This window comes from Armigeres subalbatus, chromosome 2, assembly GCF_024139115.2.
Source record: "Armigeres subalbatus isolate Guangzhou_Male chromosome 2, GZ_Asu_2, whole genome shotgun sequence".
Classification (NCBI taxonomy): Eukaryota; Metazoa; Arthropoda; class Insecta; order Diptera; family Culicidae; genus Armigeres; species Armigeres subalbatus.
Window position 1 is genome coordinate 233,362,835 of NC_085140.1, and position 25,688 is coordinate 233,388,522.

At 40.8% G+C, this 25,688-nt stretch overlaps 1 protein-coding gene across 3 annotated transcripts in view; it reads left to right on the forward strand.

Moving 5' to 3' along the window:
- The first annotated feature begins 13,292 nt into the window (after nt 1–13,292).
- Nucleotides 13,293–25,688, forward strand: part of LOC134211889 (short neuropeptide F) — a 113,279-nt gene continuing 100,883 nt past the window's right edge. The window contains exon 1 of one of the 3 annotated variants that reach the window (XM_062689258.1): nt 13,293–13,577. The gene's annotated coding sequence lies outside the window, so the exon portion shown is untranslated. The remainder of the gene's footprint in view (nt 13,578–25,688) is intronic. The other 2 variants (XM_062689257.1, XM_062689256.1) reach the window with 2 other exon arrangements.

Consider the following 25,688-nt stretch of genomic DNA (forward strand, 5'->3'; position numbering starts at 1 on the left):
TAGTCTGTAGATTAAAAAAACACCTTAATAAAGACTACAAAAAAAAATAATAATCATAGTCGTTAATCATTGTCAAAAATTAATTTAATCGTTAATCATAATCAATAATCATTGTTAATTAATCATTCATTGGAAGCTTTATTCAGTAACACTCTGTAATGTCGCACGTCGTATGCAACTTGTTGCGAGAAAATCGGTTAAGAATTACTATATGAAAAGTGACTAATTTTTTTTATTATTTTCGTGTGCACACACACATACGCACATACACACGGACAGACAGACATTTGTTCAGCTCGACGAACTGAGTCGATTGCTATATAACATCAAAAAGAAAAACGTTTCTCAAAGCGAGTTGATGAAGGTAAATGAAACAATAGAAGAACTAACTAAACTAAATTACGGTTTTGAAACTACTGGCCTTTTTTTAAGTTATGGAGAAATCGGTAAAATTTTAACCTTGTGACGTCTATAAAGCAAGCGTTTGTAAACGCCTTAATTATAGCTGAAATGTCTTACACTGAAAAAGCGTACCATTGGTACTTCGCGTACCTGAAGGAATAAAATAGACCCCATCTCGCGGTCCTTAGCCTCTTACCCAGCAACTCCTATCCCTACCTCCCCGCGGTGCTGGCCGGGATACGAGCAACCTTAGGGAAGATCGGGTATCAGGTATCAGAACGTCGGCTCCAGGAGCACGTTCACCTCAATTTTGGAGATGCGTGCAATCGCCCTCACAGCCTTTATCATCACACACCTGACGGAAAAGGAAGTGAAACAAAAGGAAAGGAATGTGGATGGGAGAACAAAGGAAATGTTTGGAAAAGGGCCCTTAAAGAGGGCATACAACGCATAAGCGTACAAGAGCTTATAGCTCCTTACCACAACGGGTTATGAACAACAAAATACTCTGAAGGTTCAGGTTTCTGAAGTCAATTTCACTAAGTAAGTGTTTACCAAATATTTGGAAGCGCAATTGTGCATAGACTGGGCAGTTACATATTAGATGATAAGAAGTTCCATAATCGGATTCACAACTATCACAAACAGATGATTCAACGCGTTGAATATTTGCCATGTGATAGTTCAGTCGGCAGTGACCTGTCAAGGCCTTGACTAAGACACTGCAATTCTGTTTAGACAGATTAGTTAAATAGCTTGCTACTACCGGAGATGGCTCACGGATGTACTATTTTGTTTGATGACATGAATCCAGACTACTCCAATGCCATTTGTGCTGAGTGACAGCCCAAGAGTTGATCAAAAGCTTCACCCAACACTTGGATATTGGAATAGCTGGCTCAGGACCAATAAAGTCATGCGATGCTCCATTACGAGCTAACTCATCAGCCAATTCGTTTCCAGCTATGGAAGAATGGCCAGGTACCCATATAAGGTGTAAAGTATTTACTGAATTCAGTTCCTCAATTTGAGTTCGACATGCGATTACTAACTTCGACCTTGAGTTGGCCGAGGCGAGAGCTTTAATAGCTGCTTGGCTATCTGAACAGAAGTATATTACTTTGCCCATAATGCGTTGCTGCAGTGCAGATTGCACTCCACACATGATGGCAAATATTTCCGCTTGAAAGACAGTGCAGTGTGTACCCAGTGAGTGTGACTGTTCCAGTCTCAGCTCACGCGAATAGACGCCTGCACCTGCTCTACCTTCGAGGAGGGAGCCGTCAGTGTAACAAACAATGCTGTCCGACATACTTCTCTCCAAATAGCCAGATGTCCACTCATCCCGCGAGGGGAATTGTGTTGAAAATGTCCTATAAGGAAAACTACTAACGTGTGTGAGATCACTTGGAGCAAGGACAATTTTGTCCCAATTAACCATAAGCGGTAACAACGAAGTGTGTGTAGAACTGCGGTTTACAGGATTCTCTTCCATAAAACCGAGTACCCATAGTCGGTAAGTACAAGAAAATGCTTCTTGTTTGAGATGTATGTGTAGTGGGGCCACGTCGAAGAGAACTTCGAGAGCTGCCGTGGGAGTTGAAGAGAACGCACCAGTCATTGCCATTAGGCACATCCTTTGAAGATGGCCTAATTTAGACTGAATTGTCCTCACTTCCCCCTTTTGCCACCACACAAGACATCCATAAGCCAAAATTGGTCGTACAACTGTTGTGAAAATCCATTTGATATTTTGGGTTTTAAGCCCCCAAGTTTTACCAAAGGTTCGTCAGCATTGGCCGAAAGCCATACACGCCTTTTGATTCTGAACTCAATGTTAGAAGTCCAGGAAAGCTTTGAATCCAAAATTAGACCCACATACTTTACTTGATCAGTTACATTGATTTCAGAACCAAAAAGATGTAATGGACGAATACCATTATGATTACGTTTTTCCGTGAAAAGAACAATAGATGTTTTATTCGGATTGACCGAAAGGCCATACTGGCGACACCAACTTTCAACTACCTGAAGAGCATTTTGCATCAGGTCGAATAAGGTAGTAATGCACAAACCCACTATCAATGTAAGATAGTCGTCGGCAAATCCATAGGTAGGAAAACCGCCATTATTGAGTAACCTCAATAGCGTATCTGCAACGAGATTCTACAAAAGTGGAGATAATACTACCCCTTGGGGCATCCGCAGACACTTAATTTCCTAATCGCTGCTTGACGTAATGTCGAGTAGAGATGTCGGTTTTTAAGCATCTGGTGAATCCATTTGGTAATAATATTAGGTAGCCCATGACAACGTGCGGCTTCCAATATCGCATCGAAAGACACGTTGTCGAAAGCACCTTCAATATCTAAGAAAGCACCCAAGCACGATTGCTTTTGAGCGAATGCTTTCTCGATATCGTACACAACCTTGTGTAGAAGAGTCACGGTGGACTTTCCAGATTGGTATGCATGTTGATTAACATGAAGAGGCATGTTTGCCAAACAGTCATCACGAATGTGATGATCGATAATACGTTCTAAGCATTTCAGAAGAAATGAGGTCAGACTGATGGGTCTAAAACTCTTTGCTTCTTCATACGAAGCACGTCCTCCTTTTGGGATAAACTTTACAGTGACATCCCGCCAGGATATGGGAATATACCCAGTAGCAAAACTGCATACTAAAAGCTTTTTCAAAACATGTTTGATATGTTCAAAACCTCTCTGAAGTAGAACGGGATAAATCCCATCCTCCCTGGAGATATGTAGGAGCAAAACTGTTAAGTGCCCATTGAATCGATTCAGTAGTTATGATTCTACGTGCTTGAGCCCAAGACCCATAGCTACATGAAAAGACATCAGGATCATCCGAAGATGTTATATCGACACATCCAGGGAAGTGCGTATCAAATAAGTGCTCTAACGATTCTTCATCAGAAGAAGTGTAGTCGCCATTTGGCTTGCGAATTTCGCCAACTTGGAAATCCTTGGATCTCGCAAGAATTTTATTCAATCGACTGGCTTCACTCAAATTGGAAACATTTGCACAAAGGTTTTTCCAGCCGGATCGTTCAGCAGATCGTAGAGCCTTCTTGTAAGCTTTGCGAGCCAACTTGAAAGAATCCGTCCCTGCTGAATGGCGTCTGTTCCAACTCCTTCTGCACTGCTTCCTTAGCTTAGCCAAATCGGAATTCCACCAAGGGGTTCCTCTTGAGATTTTTACAGAACGTAAAGGGCAAGCTTCTTCGAAAGCTTCCACGATGTGCAACGTTGTAGTATCAACTGCATCATCCAAGTCGGTAGGAGTTTCTATTGAAGGTAGATATCCATGAAATTTGGTAGAGAGCAACTCTGTGTAAAGATCCCAGTTTGTTGAACGGGGATTTCTAAAACGCAAGGTCTGCGAAGTAACATTCAAATGATCAAAGTAGATGTAGCGATGGTCAGATATCGATTCCTCATCTGACACATGCCAATTCGTCAATTCGTGACTGATTCTATTGGAGCAAAGGGTTATGTCTAACACTTCTGCTCTATTAGATACCATAAAGGTTGGGCGATTGCCTATGTTAAGTAAACTAAGTTCGGTACTACTTAAGTATTCCATCAAGCTGGAGCCTCTCAGATTGATATCCGAGCTACCCCAGATGATGTGATGAGCATTAGCATCACTGCCGACAATTAGCGGAAGGCCTTTTGAAGTGCAATATATGACAACTCGTTTGAAAGCATCCGTAGGGGATGGTTCATCATGTGGTAGATAAACCGAACAATAGACGTATTTCCTGACGGGGTTCCGCCAGTTGCATCAATTGTGACAGCACATACATCTCTGGTTGTTAGTTCAGAGATAAGTGTAGCAACAATAGCATTGTTAACAAGCACACATGCACGCGGCATTGATCGAGAGTTTGCCATTTCTTTACTGAAAGCAGCAAAAACCGGGTTCACTAGGTTACCTAGGTAGAAGCTACCCTTGCGGAAATAGGGTTCCTGCACCAAAGCCACTTGGGATTTGCCATTTTGCATAAGTCTACAAAGATTAATCGTTGCTGTTCTTTTATGCTGAAGATTGATTTGAGCTATCTTAACTGAAGCCATTGCAAATTAAGATAATGCACTCTACAACTTCAGCATTAATATGAACAGCAACGATGAAACCAAATTGGTATCTTATCAAGAAAGTCGAAGACGAAACACAGAGTACAATGTGTATAACGCATAAAGCGAATCCATATAGGTGACAATTTGTTGAAAAACTAAATAAAAACATGCTCATAATCCCACCCTTATTTAACCTCAAGTTGAGATTGAATAAGAGTAGCCGATTATTTCGGAGAAGCAAAAAGTCAACTACGCCATAGCTCCGGTTAGCGCAGTAAGGGCTAGATACTGTGAAGGGTGCCCTGGTGCTTCACAGGCTCCGTTAGCGGTTAGGTTCTTTTAGATCCCCTAACCATTCATTCGTAGGCACGGTAAGCATAAAGCCGCATCACACCAAGAATTTGGGGTCACCTGTATGGTGGACTTCTACCACCGGAACAGGCAATCCGTAGCGTTATTCTTAGCCAGATAACTGGCTGCCGACACCACACAGCTATCTTGGCTGTTCGGGGAGAGAAGTTGACATTGACTTTACGTCAACTCTCAATGTGGCCGAACAGCCAACAAAATCATCATTGTTAATTAATCATTCATTGGAAGCTTTATTCAGTAACACTCTGTAATGTCGCACGTCGTATGCAACTTGTTGCGAGAAAATCGGTTAAGAATTACTATATGAAAAGTGACTAATTTTTTTTATTATTTTCGTGTGCACACACACATACGCACATACACACGGACAGACAGACATTTGTTCAGCTCGACGAACTGAGTCGATTGCTATATAACATCAAAAAGAAAAACGTTTCTCAAAGCGAGTTGATGAAGGTAAATGGAACAATAGAAGAACTAACTAAACTAAATTACGGTTTTGTAACTACCGGCCTTTTTTTAAGTTATGGAGAAATCGGTAAAATTTTAACCTTGTGACGTCTATAAAGCAAGCGTTTGTAAACGCCTTAATTATAGCTGAAATGTCTTACACTGAAAAAGCGTACCATTGGTAACCAACCCCGGTGGGAACTATGGTCGTATGCTGACAGGGAAGGGGGGGGTTTGCTCCTCTCCGGAGGTGCAAATCTTATTGAGCGTCTGTTCTCCATGTCAGGATCGGCTCACAACAGCGTCTGTTCTCCATGTTAGGGGCGGCTGATCATCGTCCGAGTGCCAGCGAGGGACTCTAAGTGAAACTGTGCACCATGGTCCTCCGGAAATTTAGGGGGTTTGGTGTCAGGCCCTGCAAGCCAGCCTTTAAAAAATCATAAGCAACGAACAATCAACAAGACAGTACGGACCGGAACCATCGGCGATGACCATGGCGACGAAAAGGGACTAGCGTTTGGAAATTCGATTCGTGGAACTGCAAATCTCTCAACTTCATTGGGAGCACACGCATACTCGCCGATGTGCTTAAGGACCGTGGATTCGGCATCGTAGCGCTGCAGGAGGTTTGTTGGAAGGGATCAATGGTGCCAACGTTTAGAGGTAATCATACCATCTACCAGAGCTGCGGCAACACACATGAGCTGGGAACAGCTTTCATAGTGATGGGCGATATGCAAAGGCGCGTGATCGGGTGGTGGCCGATCAATGAAAGAATGTGCAGGTTGAGGATCAAAGGCCGGTTCTTCAACTTCAGCATAATCAACGTCCATACCCCACACTCCGGAAGCACTGATGATGATAAGGACGCATTCTACGCGCAGCTGGAACGTGAGTACGACAGCTGCCCAAGCCACGACGTCAAAATCATCATAGGAGATTTGAACGCTCAGGTTGGCCAAGAGGAGCAGTTTAGACCGACTATTGGAAAGTTCAGCTCTCACCGGCTGACGAACGAAAACGGCCTACGACTAATTGATTTCGCCGCCTCCAAGAATATGGCCATTCGTAGCACCTACTTCCAACACAGCCTCCCGTATCGGTACACCTGGAGATCACCACTGCAGACAGAATCACAAATCGACCACGTTCTGATTGATGGACGGCACTTCTCCGACATTATCGACGTCAGGACATATCGTGGCGCTAACATCGACTCTGACCACTATCTGGTGATGGTTAAACTGCGCCCAAAACAATCCGTCATCAACAATGTTCGGTACCGACGACCGCCCCGGTACGACCTAGAGCGACTGAAGCAACCTGATGTCGCCACTGCATACGCGCAGCATCTCGAGGCAGCGTTGCCGGAAGAGGGTGAGCTCGATGGGGCCCCTCTTGAGGACTGCTGGAGTACAGTAAAAGCAGCCATTAACGACGCAGCGGAGAACAACGTCGGGTATATGGGTCGAAGTCGACGGAACGATTGGTTCGACGAAGAGTGCAGACAGATTCTGGAGGAGAAGGACGCAGCGCGGGCGGTCGCGCTGCAGCAAGGTACCCGGCAGAACGTGGAACGTTATAGACGGAAGCGGAGACAGCAGACCCGCCTTTTTCAGGAGAAGAAACGCCGCCTGGAAGAAGCGGAGTGCGAGGAGATGGAACATCTGTGCCGTTCTCAAGATACACGCAAGTTCTATCAGAAACTCAACGCATCCCGCAAAGGCTTCGTGCCGCGAGCCGAAATGTGCCGGGATAAGGATGGGAGCATCTTGACGGACGAACGTATGGTGATCGAAAGGTGGAAGCAACACTACGAGGAACATCTGAATGGCGCTGAGAGTACAGGCAGTGAAAGTCAAGGCAGCGGAGGAGATGATGCCCCATCTACAAGAAAGGCGACAAACTGGAGTGTGAAAACTTTCGAGCGATCACCATCCTTAATGCCGCCTACAAAGTGATATCCCAGATCATCTTCCGTCGTCTGTCACCATTAGTGAACGAGTTCGTGGGAAGTTATCAAGCCGGCTTCGTTGACGGCCGCTCGACAACGGACCAGATCTTTACTGTACGGCAAATCCTTCAAAAATGCCGTGAATACCAGGTCCCAACGCACCATCTGTTCGTTGATTTCAAGGCGGCATACGACAGTATAGACCGCGTAGAGCTATGGGAAATTATGGACGAGAACAGCTTCCTTGGGAAGCTTACCAGACTGATCAAAGCAACGGTGGATGGTGTGCAAAACTGTGTGAAGATTTCGGGCGAACACTCCAGTTCGTTCGAATCGCGCCGGGGACTAAGACAAGGTGATGGACTTTCGTGCCTGTTGTTCAACATTGTGCTAGAAGGTGTCATGCGGAGAGCCGGGTGTAACAGCCGGGGTACGATTTTCAACAGGTCCAGTCAATTTATTTGCTTCGCGGATGACATGGACATTGTCGGCCGAACATTTGCAAAGGTGGCAGAACTGTACACCCGCCTGAAACGTGAAGCAACAAAAGTTGGACTGGTGGTGAATGCGTCAAAGACAAAGTACATGCTTGTAGGCGGAACCGAGCGCGACAGGGCCCGCCTGGGAAGCAGTGTTACGATAGACGGGGATACCTTCGAGGTGGTCGAGGAATTCGTCTACCTCGGATCCTTGCTAACGGCTGACAACAACGTTAGTCGTGAAATACGAAGGCGCATCATCTGTGGAAGTCGGGCCTACTGCGGGCTCCAGAAGAAACTGCGGTCGAAAAAGATTCGCCACCGCACCAAATGTGTCATGTACAATACGCTCATAAGACCGGTTGTCCTCTACGGACATGAAACATGGACAATGCTCGAGGAGGACTTGCAAGCACTCGGAGTATTCGAGAGACGGGTGCTTAGGACCATCTTTGGCGGTGTGCAAGAAGACGGTGTGTGGCGGCGAAGAATGAACCATGAGCTCGCCCAACTCTACGGCGAACCCAGTATCCAGAAGGTAGCTAAAGCCGGAAGGGTACGATGGGCAGGACATGTTGCAAGAATGCCGGACAGCAACCCTGCAAAGATGGTGTTCGCTTCCGATCCGGCAGGTACGAGACGGCGTGGAGCGCAGCGAGCGAGATGGGCAGACCAGGTGCAGAACGACTTGGCGAGCGTGGGGCATATCCGAGGATGGAGAGATGCGGCCTCGAACCGTGCATTGTGGCGTCAAATTGTTGATTCAGTGTTATCTGTTTAGATGTTAACTAAATAAATGAATGAAATGAAATTAATGTCTTACACTGAAGGGAAGTGCATCGAATATATCGAAAAAGTCATCATTACCGCTAGTGGACGCTCTAAGATCCCCCGTACTACGGTACTGTTTTGCCAGGGAATTCAGGTTGAGAAACCGTTAAGTTTTAAATTCCCCCACAGGGCGGCGCTGTATACGAACAGTTGGTTTGATATCTCGAGATCTATGTGATTTAGAAGTTGCCGTCTTTTACAAAATTGTTCTGGAATTGGAAACCAATATGTTGAGAAACTGTTTAGTTTAGAATTCATCAACATGGTCGCACTAGTGCATGCGAGACTACCGGTTTGGTTGGAGATCATCCAGTTAAATCTCAATTATTGAGACACCGCAGAATAGCTGTTGTCGACAACAGAAGCAATGTGCGACGTGGCAATTATTGCTGATCGGTACCGAAACCTTCCGGCAACGGCAACTGGATGCTACGGGGATTGCGGCTATCCTAACGATGGGCAGATTCCCTATCCAAGAGGTGGTAGACGCTCAAATGAAGGTTTCGTAATCGCCAAAATTAACGTGATCTTTGTGTGTAGCTGTTACACACCCCCAAGGTGGACTGTAGAGCAGTACAACCGGATTCTGGACTCACTCACGGAGAAGCTGATCGGCCAAAAACTGATGATCATCGGAGGCGATTTCAATGCTTGGGCAGTGGATTGGGGAAGACTGACTAAAGCCAGAGGTTACAGTTTGCTGGAGGCGCTGGCAATGCTGGTAGTCATATTGGGCAACGAAGGTACCGTTAGTACATTTCACAGAGAAGGCAGGGAGTCCATCATCGATGTCACGTTCTGCAGTCCGTCGCTGGCTGAACTAAAGAGTTTGCGAAGGCTATACCCATAGCAATCACCAGGCGGTGTTGGAACACGAACGCCGACGGTACGACCGGAGATAAGGTCTAGTGGTCGAAGATGGAAGACGAAGGACTTCGACAAGGATCTTTTTATCGAAGCATTTCGAGCGAACAGCTGCTCTACAAACCTTGACGCAGACCAGCTGACGGAAACACTAGCGAGGGCTTGCGATGCGACGATGCGACGATGCGTTGCCTGTCTCAGAGCCAAGAGACACTTTCAGAGGTCAAGGTCTGGAAATTGTCAGAGAGGAGCAAAAGCAGCGTCCAAGAAGAAGAGGAGCGGCAATCGGTTCTGCGCGGTACTGACGATTGACGTCAAAAATGCGCCGCAGCGCTGCACGGGATGCGGATCCCCGACATCCTGTGTAAGATCCTTAGGAGCTACTTCCAGAACCGGATTCTGGTTTACGAAACGAATTCGGTGCAGAAGTCGATCTGGGTTACGACGGGCGTTCCACAAGGGTCCATACCAGGCCCAACGTTGTGGAATGTGATGTATAACCTGGTATTTACAACGACTTTTTATTTTTGACATGATCCGTGACAACATTGACTGCAGTACTAGCGTGCTCCGGGAAATCAACTTCCACGCACCTAGCCGCCGATTACGCAATCCCCAATTGCTTTGGACCCCAGTACACCACCCTGCTACGGTTACAACAAACCTCTTGACAGATGTTGTAGATTGGTTAACGATGTATGTGATATGTTTGATTTTAATGTTCGTAAACTTGTCTTCAAAAATAGGATTAAGATACTTTAGTCTTTGTGGTTTTAGAACCAACGATGAAATAAATAAATTAAATTAAATTAAACAAGGAAGCAAGAGCACCGAAAAACGAACCCAACGCAGGAAGAAAAAACATTAGGAAGAGCAAGTGAATAGAAAGTAGCATATGGATATGCTCAGGTTTTATGAAACTGTCAATGGCGTGCGGGAGGAAGACAGAGCTGTCTCCCGTCATGTGCAACGACCAAAAAAGGAATTGGCAGCCAGGTGGAAGTAACACTTCAATACATTGATACCGCTTGAAGAATCTTTCGTCGGCGAATACTAGGTTGAGACAAACCCTTGTTAAATTCCGGGAGTACAACTCGCAGGCACACTGTCTGTTTATTGATTTCAAAGTAAAACGAAGTGAATTATGGCAATTTATTCTAGAACATGGTTCTCCGGCGAAACTGATATGGCTGACACGTGTAACGTTGAACGGATTGAAATCAAGTGTAAGGGTTGTGGATGAAATTTTGACATGATTTTTAACCTTAAATGGATTAAAGCAGGGTGATGCACTATCGAATCTATTGTTCAATATAGCGCTCTAGGAATCGATTAGGAAAGCTAGTATGCAAAGAAGCGGTAACATTACCATAAGATCGCATATGGTGCTTAGGTCTTAGGCTTTGGGCTTTGCAGACGATATTGATACCTATTGTTGGGATTGATCGCCGTGCCGTGGAAGTGGCTTTTGTGCTGTTTAGGATTGAGATAGTGTCGATTGAATTCACGATCAATACCAAAGCACTGTTATTTAAGGCTTCATCACTAGAAGAATAAACAATTTATTTTAAAAAAAAACCACTGCTTTTATACAAACTTTGATAATTGACCATTTTTACGGACAATCCGGACATCTTGAGGTCATCTGCGGCGATAGACAAGTAAGAGCTGTACATTGACTTTACGGTCCCTGTTAAAAATAATTTTGAAATGATCATGCTGATCTGGGACGAACTTTACAAATAGACCATTTATGAACGTTCCAGATTTTCCGGAAAGCCACCTGTTAATTGTTTGCGGTCATAGATAAGCAAGAACTGTGAATAGACTTCAATGTTCCTGTCAGGAATAGGACGAACTTTGCAAAATGACCTTTTTACGGACGATCCGGATTTTCCGGAAGCCCGTCAGGTGGCCACCTATGGGCATGGAAGAGTGAAAACTGTGAATTAACTCTCAGGTCATTTTCAAAAATAATTAATTGTTTGAAAAATAAATGAATAAGTCATTATTAGTCACTTTTCCCTGTGCACCCTGAGCTTTTCATTCAGTCATATTTACCCGAGGCTTCTATCGAATCACTTTTGATAATTTCCCAAACAATATTTTGTGAGGAATAAATGGTGGTTTGGTGCGAATTGTTTGTCTGACTGAAAAGATATCTAATTTTTGCTCAATGTGTTTGTACTTGTAATGTGATGTGCGAGTCCTGTCACTTCTTCTAGGGTTGCTCAAATTAGTATGGAAAAAACTTTTTTTCATTTTTTTCGATGGGCCGCCCTCTTGTTAGGTTCTTTTTGATGCCCTGGTGCTCTGGACAAAATTTCAGCCAAATCGATCAATGCTTAGATGGTGCTAAACTCGTTAGAAGTTTACATGCAAAGTGTATGCAGAAAATCCAAAAACAGTGATTTGCAGTTAGGCGGCACAATTTACAATGAAGAACTATGATACTCATTCAGATATTGGAGAATTTAATACAGAATGTTATGCTGAAAACCGCGAAAAGATTAGTGTTTGCCCGGCGAAGTTATTAGCATTTCTCTGCAGTGAGATTCGAGCAAATTTCGTTTCTTTTACCTTTGAAAAGAAATAAATTCACCCATACAACACTCCAGTAAAATGCTAATATATTTGCCCAATGAACTCTAATCTTCTCGCGGTTTTCAGCATGACATTTTGTATTTAATTTTACAAGAACTGAATGGGTATCATAGTTCTTCATCGTAAATTGTACCATCCGACGGCAAATTACTGTTTTTCGATGTTTCTGCATACATTTTTGCATATAAACTTCCAATGAGTTTAGCACCGCCCAAACGTTGACCGATTTGGCTGAAATTTTGTCCTGAGCATCAGGGCATCAAATAGAAACGAATAAAAGGGCGGCCCATCAACATATTTGAAAAAGTGTTTCTGAGCCACCTTACTTCTCACCCATATCCCCACTAATCGTGAGAACAACATGTCAATCTGGTGCATCTAACGTCTCTATCAACATCCAACACAGGACGGTCAGTTTTGCTATGCTATTCCAAAAATACCTTCAAGAGTTAAATCAATTCTTATAAGATTACTTAAAACTTAAACTAAAATTCTGAATAAACCTTTAGTTTATTTGTTCCATACTTCATGATCTGCTCTAGTTAGCCACGAAAAAAATGAAAGAAATTAGCTAAAAAAAATTAAAAAATACGTTTTTATTATAGGATTACAGATAAGCACATCTGGAGATAAAAGTATCATCGTGTTAGCCTCATGAGATACGAATGCAAAAATGGTCACTGCTTTAGGAACCTCCCAGTTAAGAACTTTGGAAGTGCTGAATGAACACTAAGTTGTGAGGTATCAATGTCCCAGTGGAGGATGTAATGTACATAAGAAAAATTAAGTATACGAGAAAGGCAAAACTGCTTTATTGGATAAACATCTATTAAAACGAATGCCTGTAAAAATTATTGTTTGGTATCAGTAGTCAGCATTTACATGTGCCGCTTACTGCACGCTTTCAGAATACAGAAATTACAGGAAAAGCTCTGCCCGAACATTATGTAGCATTTTCCCACAACCATGTGGGGAAGGTGCAAAAGAAATCGCTTCCCACACTGACTGGGGCAAGCGGCTCTTCCGCCAGAAACGGTTGTAGCATCCCGTTCTCAGCGCATGGAGCGGAATATCGGTGCCGTCGGTTGTCGACGGTCGGCGCGCGAAGAAGCAACAGTGTAGCAACATCGTCATCATCATCTGTAGGTACATCGATCCGATACGGTAGCCGAAGAAAAAGGTGCTCCTTTTTCGGCGTGTTGCTTTATAAATACGTGTGTTCCAATGCTGCTAATGACATAAAGCTCGTGCCAACCGAAAGGGAAACAACTGAACAATAACGGTCGGAGTGTGGAACGGCTTACCTGTGCCAAAGGACATAAGCAACAGTTGTCCCGTTTAGTGGCCGGAAGGGTTCAGTAGAACAGTGTGTTATTTGCTTAGTGCTTTGTGCTGGGAAAGAAAGGCAAGTGTTGTTCCCGTTGATGTGAATAGAATATTGTCCATTCTTCAAAATCTGACACACAATCGTGGCGCGAACTTTACCAGCCAAATAAAACGGATTCCGAACAAGTGGTTGGTGATTTTGTGGAAGTGTGCAATTTGGTTCACACATTTGTGAAGACAGTCAAATGAAACTTTTATTGTGGATGGACGATTATGTTAATAATTGACGAGAGTTCTATTTAAAAATTTAGATCAGTTAACAATACCTGAGGGACTAATAAAAGTTAGTTTGATGGAATTCTCCCTGCATGATGCATGATGGAAAAGTTCACAATAGAAAAAAAGAAACCTCTACTGGACAGCACCATTCGTCAGGAATTGAGAACGTGAGAATGCGATTGCAAATTGGAAAACCGTTGGTGCCACATGTGGTTGAACAATTAAAATATTCAAATGATCAAACTAAACTAATGGCATAGTTGTGTTCTGCTGGTTACAGATAGTTTAGTTCACAGCCGTTTTTTAGCATCGTTGGTACACCTTTACGTCTGCCTGTTGAACGTGACCGACGGCATGTTGCTTCAATGGCATTGAAATACATTTAGATTTATAGTCGTCAAGGACAAATTTATGATACATACTATTTAAAATGTTATTGTATTCAACAAGCATACGTTTATATTCCTATTCTCTCCGTAACTGACTGTAAAGACTAGGTTGGTACCTTTGGGATTAGTAATCCCAAACTTATTCGGTTGGATTACGGTGTATTTTTTCTTTGCTCCGATGAATCAGCCTCGAATCTAAAACATGTAAAACATTTAATATGATAATAGGAACTCAAATTTATTTTCATATATTAAACAGATAGATCCAGAAAATATTGGGACAATAATATGTACTGTGAACAAGAAAATTCAATTTCTTCTCTATTTCTTTCATTCTAGGACAGAATTTTAAGCTCTACTTTAACTATGCTGGGAAAAGTGAAAATAAAACAAAACCACATAGGGTTACGAATGGTATTCCCGGCAGTTAATTTTAAACTTAAATACCTGGGAATACCTGCTGATACTCTATTATCTATGTTGAAATTAGTGACCATATTGCAGCATTTTCTATTTCAATAAAATTAAGCAAAATAGTGTTACAGAATCTATAAAGTATTTGTTTCTTTTAGTATTTAAAGGCTATTAGTGCTACACAGTAGGGAATCAAAATCTGTGTTCTAACAAAAACCTGACCACAAAAGGATGATACTGAAGAATTTGGGATTTTCACAGTATTCAAGCTGAAAAATCGCTTTTTCCCAAAATGAGGATGGTTGGAGTAGGGGACATTCCTTGTTAGAAGCTATGTCTGATAATGAAGAATATTGTGTTGATATTAAGTCTTGAATCAAAACAGTGGCTACTAATGAACAGTAAATACCAACTTATTTACGCTTCGAAAAGGGTGCATTGTTGGGGCAATTATTTTGACTAATTATATGTTCGTTCCATGGAAGGCTTATCTTATTTTTCTCTAGCGCTTTGCTCCTTTCATGGAGTAAAATGCTGTGTGTAGTCTAGTTTGGTAAAGTGATTAAGTCCAAGATAATCTTCTCGAGTAGACGAAAATAGCTCAATAATCAAATGTTGATTAGATATAAAGATGATATATGGACATGATTGATATAAGAGAAAAAAGATCAGACGATAATATCAATATTTTGCACTAAAATATCATGAGAAGATCAAGTTATGCTGTTTTTTAATAGGTGATCAACATCCTGTGCCATTAGTTTGTTCTTAATCATAGCATATCTTGATATTTGCCAATTTTTTTAATTGTTGCCTATTCTTTTATCTTTTATATCAATCAAGTCCATATCACGTTTTGTTATTCTGCTCTTGACTTCTGCTCGGGTTCCCATACCTACATAATTAAAACGTCTACTATCATTTTTAATAGATTATATGGATGAGCTTCCAGTTAGCCTTGCGAACAAAGGCGAAAAACTGCTAATATGAAGATGGAGAGTTCAGTTTCCAGTCTGATATACGATGAGAAACATTTCTTGGGCATAGCTTGCCACACAGGATACATATTCTTTCAATGTCAAGCAGAGAAAAACTTTCTATTAATAACTAAAGAAATTCTAATAAACCGCGAGCGGTCAATCATGCTCAAGCTCATTATGAAAGATATTCTAATAGTCCACTAAGCTGATATGCCGCCTAAGTTCTATTCGGAATGTGAATTTATGCTGGTGGATCAGATAAGACTTTCAAAGGGCCAATCGCAAACCATTTTAATGGAAGTTATCTACGGTCTTAGTCTGATTCAGTGTTGAGAAATGTCATGTCGGTATAATGGGACTAATTTGCAAAAAAAAAATCTTTTTAACAGTTATTTACTATTCTGGTTTTTTAGGAACATGTAGCTTATAACTTTATATAACAAGTCTTTGCTCTAAATCTGGGTTAATGTATTGATAATTTCTGATATTTTTGTGTGCACTGTCATGTCTCACATGTGAGGGGTTTGAAACAGTGGAGTGTAAGTGACATTTTGTTCAAATCGGAGAATAACAAGTTTTTGTCACTTACACCCGTTTGACCCATTGTACATTTTAGACAAACATCTGTTAGACCAAGTTTTATAATCCTTCAAGCATAGTAAGCTCATTGATAATCCCGAATTGTAAAACATCGGAAAAAAAGAGTTGTCGAAAAACCTTCACATAAGAAGTCCACCGCACAACACATTTTGAAATTCAGCCTCTGGAATGTGTTATTGACAAACCACTAAATGATCGAGCCCAGATTATTAAATGATCGAAAACATTGTTTTTTTTTTCTTTCAAGTCAACTAGCCACTTTATAGCCAGTTCCGGAAGTCTCTGGGGGACTCGGGATAGCGGCCAAAAATGGACTCAGTCTGGACCAGGCAATATGGATAACAAACTTTATGAATTTCGAATAACATTGCGAATACGATACTTTTGTTTTTTTTTTTCTCCGTTTACAATTGAACTGGCCACTTGGTAACCGGTTCTGTAAGTACCAAAGTATCAAACTTCATGAATTTCAAATGACATTGCGAATATGACATTTTTACCAAGCCGCGGACCTCTGCCATATGACCTTATCCCCAAATATCAATAAAAATTCTTACTCCATAAGGACGACGTCAGCTTCGTTATTAATCATTTAAAATTCTAAATCTCTCGGACTGTGCACATTGAGGTTGGGAAGCAAATCCCATTGATGTTATGTGCAATTAGAATAGTTGTAGTCAATCGCGGAGTAGCAACTACGAAGTATATGGTCATCCATATGCTCATCCAATATCCATTGCTCATCCAAATAATAACTGGACCGTATTGGTTGCATATTTTTTTACAATGTTCTGAAAATTCTTATGTGAATATTGTGTGGTTGCAAGTTTATACTGGTCTAAACATTGACTAGTTCACCCTACAGGCTATGCACTTGCGGTGAGTGCCATTTGAATAGGTATACTCATCTCAGTAGGCCGCGACACTGACTTCACTTTCGATTGTTGACCATCGTGCAGGTAAGACGTGTGACAGCTGCTTCCTGGGTGATTTTTCAGCTGATATTCAGTCATTCACAAATATGTACATTACTAGTCGACCCGGCAGACGTTGTCCTGCATAGTAGGCGAGAATGTGCATTCCGAACTGCCCATGCAAAGTTCGCATAGGAATCACAATTTTAGTTTTTCATGATTTGCTCAACTTTGCTCGTAATTTTTACATTAGGAAATATTATATAAACCCGTCGGAAACTATAACGAATGATTCTGCGGAAGAAATGAACAAAAATCCATCCAGCCGTTTTCGAGTTATGCGGATACGAACACAGACCATTTCATTTTTATATATAAGATGTGGAAGATATTGATTTGAAAAATGTATTGGAGGTAACCACTTTCCTTTCGATGGGACTCGAACCCACAATTAACAATTCATATTGGATTCATTCACAAATTACAGAACTCTAAAATTTACCATTTTCATTTGCCATTCTCATCCCCAGCCCCCCGTAATGTTTTTTGTATGAAAGGGTTCTACAATTTGTATGGGCTGTAACAGATACCCTTCCAAACACACGAAGGAACTTCAAAAGCTAAAGAAATTAGCATCAAGTATTGTAATGATTATTAACAATTGATTAGGAGCAATTTTTATTACTTTGAAACATAGTGTTATCTTTTTTTAAGCGTAAGCTTTTGTTTGTTAGTACTTCGCTATTCTTATCATAAATAATGGAAGAAAGAAATAGAACATGAATTTTGGTAATTCATATTAGGAAAATTTTGCTCCAAATGACCTACTCATCAAAGCAACCTACTGGACAAGTATTCACTTGGTTCGTAATAAATTAAAAAATAGTTAATAAAAGATAATTCAACGCTTCAACCAGACTGCTAAAAAGAGCATTAACACCAACAAAAAAAATCCTTTAGACAAAATTTGCGCATCTTAAACCAATTCCTCCTAAGATCTGTATCCACCCATCTAACCCCTGAGCTACTCTATAATAGACACATTTCTAGCCAATTCGACAACAAATGGTGGCAGCACCCTCTCAGATGTCAATGAAACTTTCTCAATAAAACTTACTTAAGCCTGCAGTCTACTCTTTGTCTAATCGTCGTTATGTATTTGCGTTACTCATCCAGGCATCTAGCCAGCGCCTGGCTGCCTAGACAAATATTTGACATCATGGCAAAGATTGTAGAGGCTTAAGTTTTTTTTTAAATTGGTCTAGACTTTATCGTTTAAAAATTTGAAAACAAGTTCGGACAACAAATTTTTTTAAGATTTTTTTTGTCTCTCTGACTTTTTGTGGCAAAGCCTGCAAGTCCAGACAGTTACAGAGCTTTCATTGAAATCAGATAGGCTGCAGCCAACTCAAAATGTTATTCGGTGCGAAAAGCGTCAATATTAAAACAATGTGTGGAGGCGCGTGGTACATTGTACCGTCATAATTGTTTCAGCTCTAGTGTTGTTAAACCTTTCTAGCACTCCGAGATGTGGGCATATACTGAAAAAAGTGTGTCTCCGGTTGCGTACTGTTGCTGCTTTATACTTACCTATATTATGATTCAAAGCATCGTTTAGAGCCTGATTCTCAAAACTATTAACTAATAAGGACTGTATCGAAAAAAGTTATCCACATTATTTTATTCGAATAAAATCGGATGAATTTGAAAAACTTTTTTTGCTAGCAATATATGTTAACTCTGTTTCTTTAGGTTTATGAAAAACTATAATACTCAATAAATATTGCACTGTTCCAACATTTATCCAAGCCTTTTTCTCCTAGTCACAAATCGGCATTAAATTGCTTCGTTTTATAAAATTGATTACTTTCTGGTTCAAAATCTAGGGCTGTTACAACATTCACAACAGTCGCGAAAATCGCGGTTCCTTTAAATTTTGTCGTGAAAATCGCGGATTTATTTCTAAGGTCACTTGAAACTAATAATTTTCGAATTTTCTGAAATTGATTGGTTAAACTCAAAATGTAAATATTCATATGAGAGTATGACGAATAAGACTTTGGGATCGAAACATAAGCTACAGGGATGGAAATATTTTGTAATTTCAAAAGTATTTTCGGACACGTATTCGGAGCTTGCAAATTAGCGCAACATTCAGCGCGACAGCGGAAGTAGTTTAAATCCGTTGGCCAAGTGACTCCCGCCAATGGCGCTAGCTTTTAGAGAGCGCCGAAATCATGAACAGTTCCATGTTAGAAACGGGACCAAATAATTTAATACTAAACCAAATACAAGTCCCATGCCATATACACAAATTGGGTAATCTAGAGCAAACAAAGAACATTTCTTCATCTCTACGTAAAAAGTCTAAACTGTTGGTCTTCTTTCCGTCCGCCATTCCGGTGCTTCAGAGAATCCTGGAGCAGAATATGACAAATCTGGAAGGTTCAGAGCTTTTCGTAAAGTAATTTGAAAATAATGAATTGATATTCACATTATCTGAGATTTTTGAAAATTGTTTTGAATATTAAGCAATCCCAAGTGCTTCAATAATATAAGAACGAACGATTCACAGGTTTTTCAATTATTATAAAAAGAAGCTTCATCAAATGTATCACGCAGTAAATAATTTGAATTTCGTCATTCTCTTTGTATTTGTTTACATGTGCCATATCACAACGCTTCTCGGACAGTTCAAAAAAAGAACAACAATCTTCATGATTTTCCATACCTTTCCAGGATTGTTTTCTATGGATTCCATACAAAAAATTTAAAATACCCAGGGTCTTATGATGTTCTTTACATATTCCAAGAAAATAAGTAATTAAAAATCATCGAAGCATTTCGACACTCTTGGAATTCTCTGCAACCCGTTTACAATATCCACTTTCAGGTATCAGGTTTCAATGTTATTGTATGTATGTATCCACCATATGGTTTTACTGTTATTGCTCATTAAACCACTTAACTTTTTAGTTTGAATGTAATTTCCACATTTGGCAGGCTTCGCTCAATAAGAGAGGAGCGCTCACATAATATTTCACCAAGGGCTGCGCAAAGCCTCGCTATGGCTCTGGCAACATTTAATCCAGCTTAATGTTATTTCAAATTGGAAGAAATTCAAACCGTGCTTGCTTTTATCCAATTGAATATCGAAAACATATTCGTTTATTGATAGTAGCTGCGTTGTTACATGTTTTGAATTTCCAATACTTTTTGCTGTGTTCAAAACATTTCTGCCCTATTCGCGGTTCAAAATTTGTTTTTCGTTTGCTCGTGCTTGAGCACATTACAGAAATTGAGAATCCAAGGGAAATCATCGTTGGTTGCGATTCCGACGATCCACTACTCGCGAAAGATGGGTGACCAATAGACGATGCAATCCAAGATGCAATCGATACTTGTTTCTTCAGAGGGAGCAGCATAACGCAGCTCCTGTATTCTTCTCTGTTGCAACATGAGAGGTGATAATTAAACCATTCTTCACTTCATTGGCAGTATATCATATTAACCAAGTTGTTAAACAATCCGCAAACCTTACAGTCATTTCTGTCTGTTTCTGCATCTATTGATTAGAAAATTTTCAATTCACGCTTGTTGTGTAGGATTTTGGAACCCCTATGGAGAATCATTCCCTAAAAATTGAGTTCTTAAGGAATCTTGGGTTTCGAAATAGCCAACACATTTTATGACATTGCTCTGCAAGAGGATCATTAACCGATTTCGGGTTTATGTCATCTGAACAACAGAAAATTCATGCAATTTCAGTTCACGAAACCCTTTAATTAACAGTGAAACAGCCATCAAGAACTTTTGCTGAGTTATAAAGTCAGCGTACCAAAAATATATTGCCTTTTCAGACTAGGAGTTTTATCATTTGAACAAATAATGCATCTTGATATAACACGTTATGTAATTTAATCCCAGTGAAATTTAAATATGTGACCTTCGGCATAAACTTTCTATCAATTGATAAAGCCTGCAGTTTGACTAGGCTATTAGTAATGCAAATAATATTTATAAACCATAAAATTAGTTCTGGTAGATTAAAAACAAAAGAATTAAAATATTGCATAGAAAAGTATTTCTATGATTATTTTTTTTTGTCGCGGATTTCATTTTGATAGTCGCGGAATTCGCGGATTGTAAATAATTTGCTCAGTTTGTAACAGTCCTGAAACTCCGGTCACATGATTTTGAATTACTTTCTTTTCCCGATGGGTTAGCGAACGTGTAGTATTCGGTAAGCTAGTTGGTCATGAATTTTTACCTTTGCGGGGTGGATAGCGAAACGCTTGGTCAAATTATTCATCTCGATGCCTTTCTTACGGAGCCACGGTATACAGAAAACAAGGTAGGCTCGTTAGAAAAATGACATTTCAAGAGTGACGCATATTTTATCGCCACATGTTGGATTGCAAAAGTAAGCATGCTGAGACCGTAGAGCGTCGTCTCGGTCCAGCTTGTTTGAAGATAGTAGTGACGTCACATGTTTACATTTAAACTGAATGTTTACATTCGTGCTGAGCCTGCCTTGTTTTTTGTATGCCGTGTTACGGAGCCATGTGTCCAAAATTCAAATTTAATTATCACTTTCAATTTGTAATACATCGGAAACAACAAATTTTCAACAAACAAAAAATTCTGATTTGAAACTCAACATATGAATACATATAATGCAGCATAAAACATCAACACCTTCACGAGCTTCTGAGTAGTACCACTTCGAAAGTCGATAAGTTATTTTCGATACAGTCCTCAACCAATGGAGGATCAAATTTGCAAATAAATCCAGGATTAACTGTGGAAACAAATAATACATATAAAGTTGAAATGCCCAGTTCAAAACGAGTGTTTGGAATATGAGTTATATTCGGAATTAGAGTCAAAATACATGTACTGTTTCGATTGTTCATATGATAGCTTCCATATTCTTCTTATAAAAACAAAGGGAAGGAAAATAAATGTGTTCCTTCATTATTTTTGATCTTTTCAGTAGTGAGTTCCATTGTAAGCAAAAATATTCGACCAAATTATTGTTTGTTTGTTTGTTAGTTTGAGATGAACTTATTATAGTAAAGGCCGAAAATTAGCGGCAAATCAGTTTTTTTTTCAGAACAATTTTGGCGTAGTGCTCCATCGTGCCCCAGCTTAACTCCACCAGTGGTAAGCACCGCTTAAGAGTTAAGCGGGGTGAAGAAATTTGCCTTAAAAAATGGAGAAGTTTCCAAATCAAAACTATGTTTTAATCCTGTATCATGTATACCTACTTCTGACAGAAGAAAAAAAAATTACGTACATCTGGCATTTTTTAACCGATTTCGATAACTCTTCACTCGAAAGAATCAGATACATAGATTTTTAGATTATGATCCTTAACTTAAATATTAGATTCTCCAGTTAGCCTTGCAATCAAAGTCGTAGGACTGTCAATCCGGAGATGGCGAATTCGATTCTCGGTTCGATCTAGGATCTTTTCGGGTGGGAATCATTCTCGATACCCTGGGCATAGTGTTTTCAATGCACTTGCCACACAAGATACATACTCATACAATAGCAGTTAGCGAAAGCTTTAATTTAATAATCGAGGAAATGCTAATAGAATACGAAGTTAAAGAACAAAATAGAAGAGAAGGTGAAAAGCAGGTCAGGTTCCAATTGAAATGTAGAGCCATTGACGAAGTAGAAGAAAAAAAGATTAGATTCTCCACTTCACCTCGGGGTTTTCTGGGTGCCATAGGTCTCCAACGATCCATAAAAAAATGAAGAACGATCCGTAAATAACATCTGAATGTTCCATAAAACGCTACCATAAATCCATAAAATAGTTCGGGAGATTCCATAAAGATTTATTTAATGATTACGGTTTAAGGATCGTTTTTAATTTTTTTATGGATCTATTTTTATTGTTTATATGCAAAAGTATGTTTTGCCGTGTCCAATTGAGGTCATATATTTTCCATTATTATTTATTATTTTTATTATTATTTATTCAGACTAAGGCCGAAGTGACCTGTGCGGTATATGAGAGTCTTCTCCATGCGGCTCGGTCTATGGCTACACGTCGCCAACCACGCAGTCTACGGAGGGTCCGCAAGTCATCTTCCACCTGATCGATCCACCATGCCCGCTGCGCACCTCGCCTTCTTGTGCCTGTCGGATCGTTGTCGAGAATCATTTTCACCGGGTTACTGTCCGACATTCTGGCTACGTGCCCGTCCCACCGTAGTCGTCCGATTTTCGCGGTGTGAACGATGGATGGTTCTCCCGGCAGCTCATGCAACTCGTGATTCATTCGCCTCCTCCATGTACCGTCCGCCATCTGCACGCCACCATAGATGGTACGCAGCACTTTCCTTTCGAAAACTCCAGGTGCGCGCTGGTCGTCCACGAGCATCGTCCAGGTCTCGTGTCCGTAGAGGACTACCGGTCTAATGAGCGTAGATTGTCAGTTTGGTACGGCGGCGAACTCTATTCGATCGGAGCGTCTTGCGGAGTCCAAAGTACGTACGATTTCCAGCCACTATGCGTCTCCGAATTTCTCTGCTGGTATCATTTTCAGCAGTCACCAGTGAGCCCAAGTACACAAATTCTTCTTCCACCTCGATTTCGTCACCATGTACTAGTCCGATCCGCTTGGCTTCCCTCTTCAGTGTGATGTAGGCTTCCTCCATCTTCTCATTTGCCGTAACCCTCTGCGGGTTTCGAAGGGACTCGATAATGCCCCTGAAACTCGAACTACGCACTTCACCCGATCCATCGTCGCTTTGATCAACCGTGTCAGTTTATCCGGAAATCCGTGTTCGTACATTAGCTGCCATAGCTGGTTCCGATCGATTGTATCATATGAGGCTTTGAAGTCGATGAATAGATGATGTGTGGGCACGTTGTATTCGCGGCATTTCTGCAGTACTTGGCGAATGGCGAACATCTGGTCCGTGGTGGAGCGTTCGCCCATAAAACCCGCCTGGTACTGCCCCACGAATTCCCTTGCAATTGGTGCTAATCGACGGCATAAAATTTGGGAGAGTACCTTGTAGGTGGCGTTGAGCAATGTGATTGCGCGGTAGTTGCTACAATCCAGCTTATCGCCCTTTTTGTAGATGGGACACACGACACCTTCCATCCACTTCTGCGGCAAAACTTCCTCCTCCCAAATCTTGGTAATGACCCAGTGCAGCGCTCTAGCCAGTGCCTCACCACCATGTTTAAATAGCTCTCCTGGAAGTATATTCCATTGCAAATTATTAAAATATGATGTGTTGCTAGTCATATTTGAAGTCTGGACCGGATTTTTAATGGCCTTAGATCATATCATCGTAATAAGTGTAGGTCACATAAAGATTTTGCCCGAATTGCAGTCGGAAATGATAGATAGTAGGGGAACTGTTTAATTTTCCATCTCACTGAACATATATTCATCTCATCGCAGACAGACAGAGAAATACAGCACCAATCTTGTCGCTTCTTTTTGCTAAGATACGTGCTCACTGCTAAAAAAAACACATAAATAAAAAACATATCAAATTCCTTTTCATTGCTTTGTTTTTGATGGGATGGAAATGGGACCTATGAGATGAGGTGTTGAACCGTTCCCCTAGATAGATATATACACATTAAACTCGAAATAATTAAGGAGCAACAAATCATCATGATCTAAATAAAGAGCAGTTTGATTTCGTTAAGCCTCAGGAACGCCAGAGATATTTCAAAGGTTTTTTTTTCAAATCTTCTGTCAGACGAACCTATTAGCTATCGATGACCGCTCTACAATTGATAACTATAGAAAAAGATATTGTTAAAAGCCTGCAAAATTTAAGTTAATATAAATTTTTATTTAAAAATTGCAGAGGAGATTAAAGTCACAATTCTTCAACGTCTCCATTCTCCCCAGAAATGTAATAGCAGTCCACGATAAATACGTCTAACACTGAATTGTGACAGGTGTTTGATTGAGTAGCAGATTAGTACAACTTCGGAACAGATATCTAAATGTCTGCTTCAAAGCAACACCAATAAAACAAAACGAAATGTCGAACAAAGCTGATCTCGCCGTAAAAGATGTGGGTATGCAAAAAATGGCAATGCTTTTAGGCGAAGATTCCTCTGTGCGATGATGAATTTGTTCGGATGTCAACCGCAGGATTAAATTCGCGATATTGATTTTTCCATAATATTCCTACTTGCCATACATCACATCTATCTATCGCACATCTTTCCACGTTTATCCACACGCTGACTTTGCACGATACGATGATTGGGCATCAATATCTGGTGAAATTGCCTGCACATATCGGTGAGTTCGCAAAACTCTACTCCGGAAAGGGTGGTCAACAAAGCTATTCAAGCAGAAATAATGGACTACCGGCACGCACTCGTTTAAAGCAATTATCGAAACTGTCGCTAAAGTGACGAGACATAATTTTAGATTCCGATAGATTGAAACCGGCCACATGGTTTTGCCATTTTTATGTTCCTGTGACATAACCACCGTATCGATGAACAGCATGTAAATTGTACTCAAATGTAGTTCGACATGTCTTTATGAGGTTATGAATTCAAAATGAGGTTGGTTTGATTAAAGCCTAACTAGCATAAGCGGTGAAGCGGTACAACCAATAGTGATGAAATTATTGCAGTTCTAATTTCACAGACAAAGATCTATTAGACTTTGCAAACCGTTGGGAATGATAATCCCTGATCTGCAGCTATCTTAGTGAACGA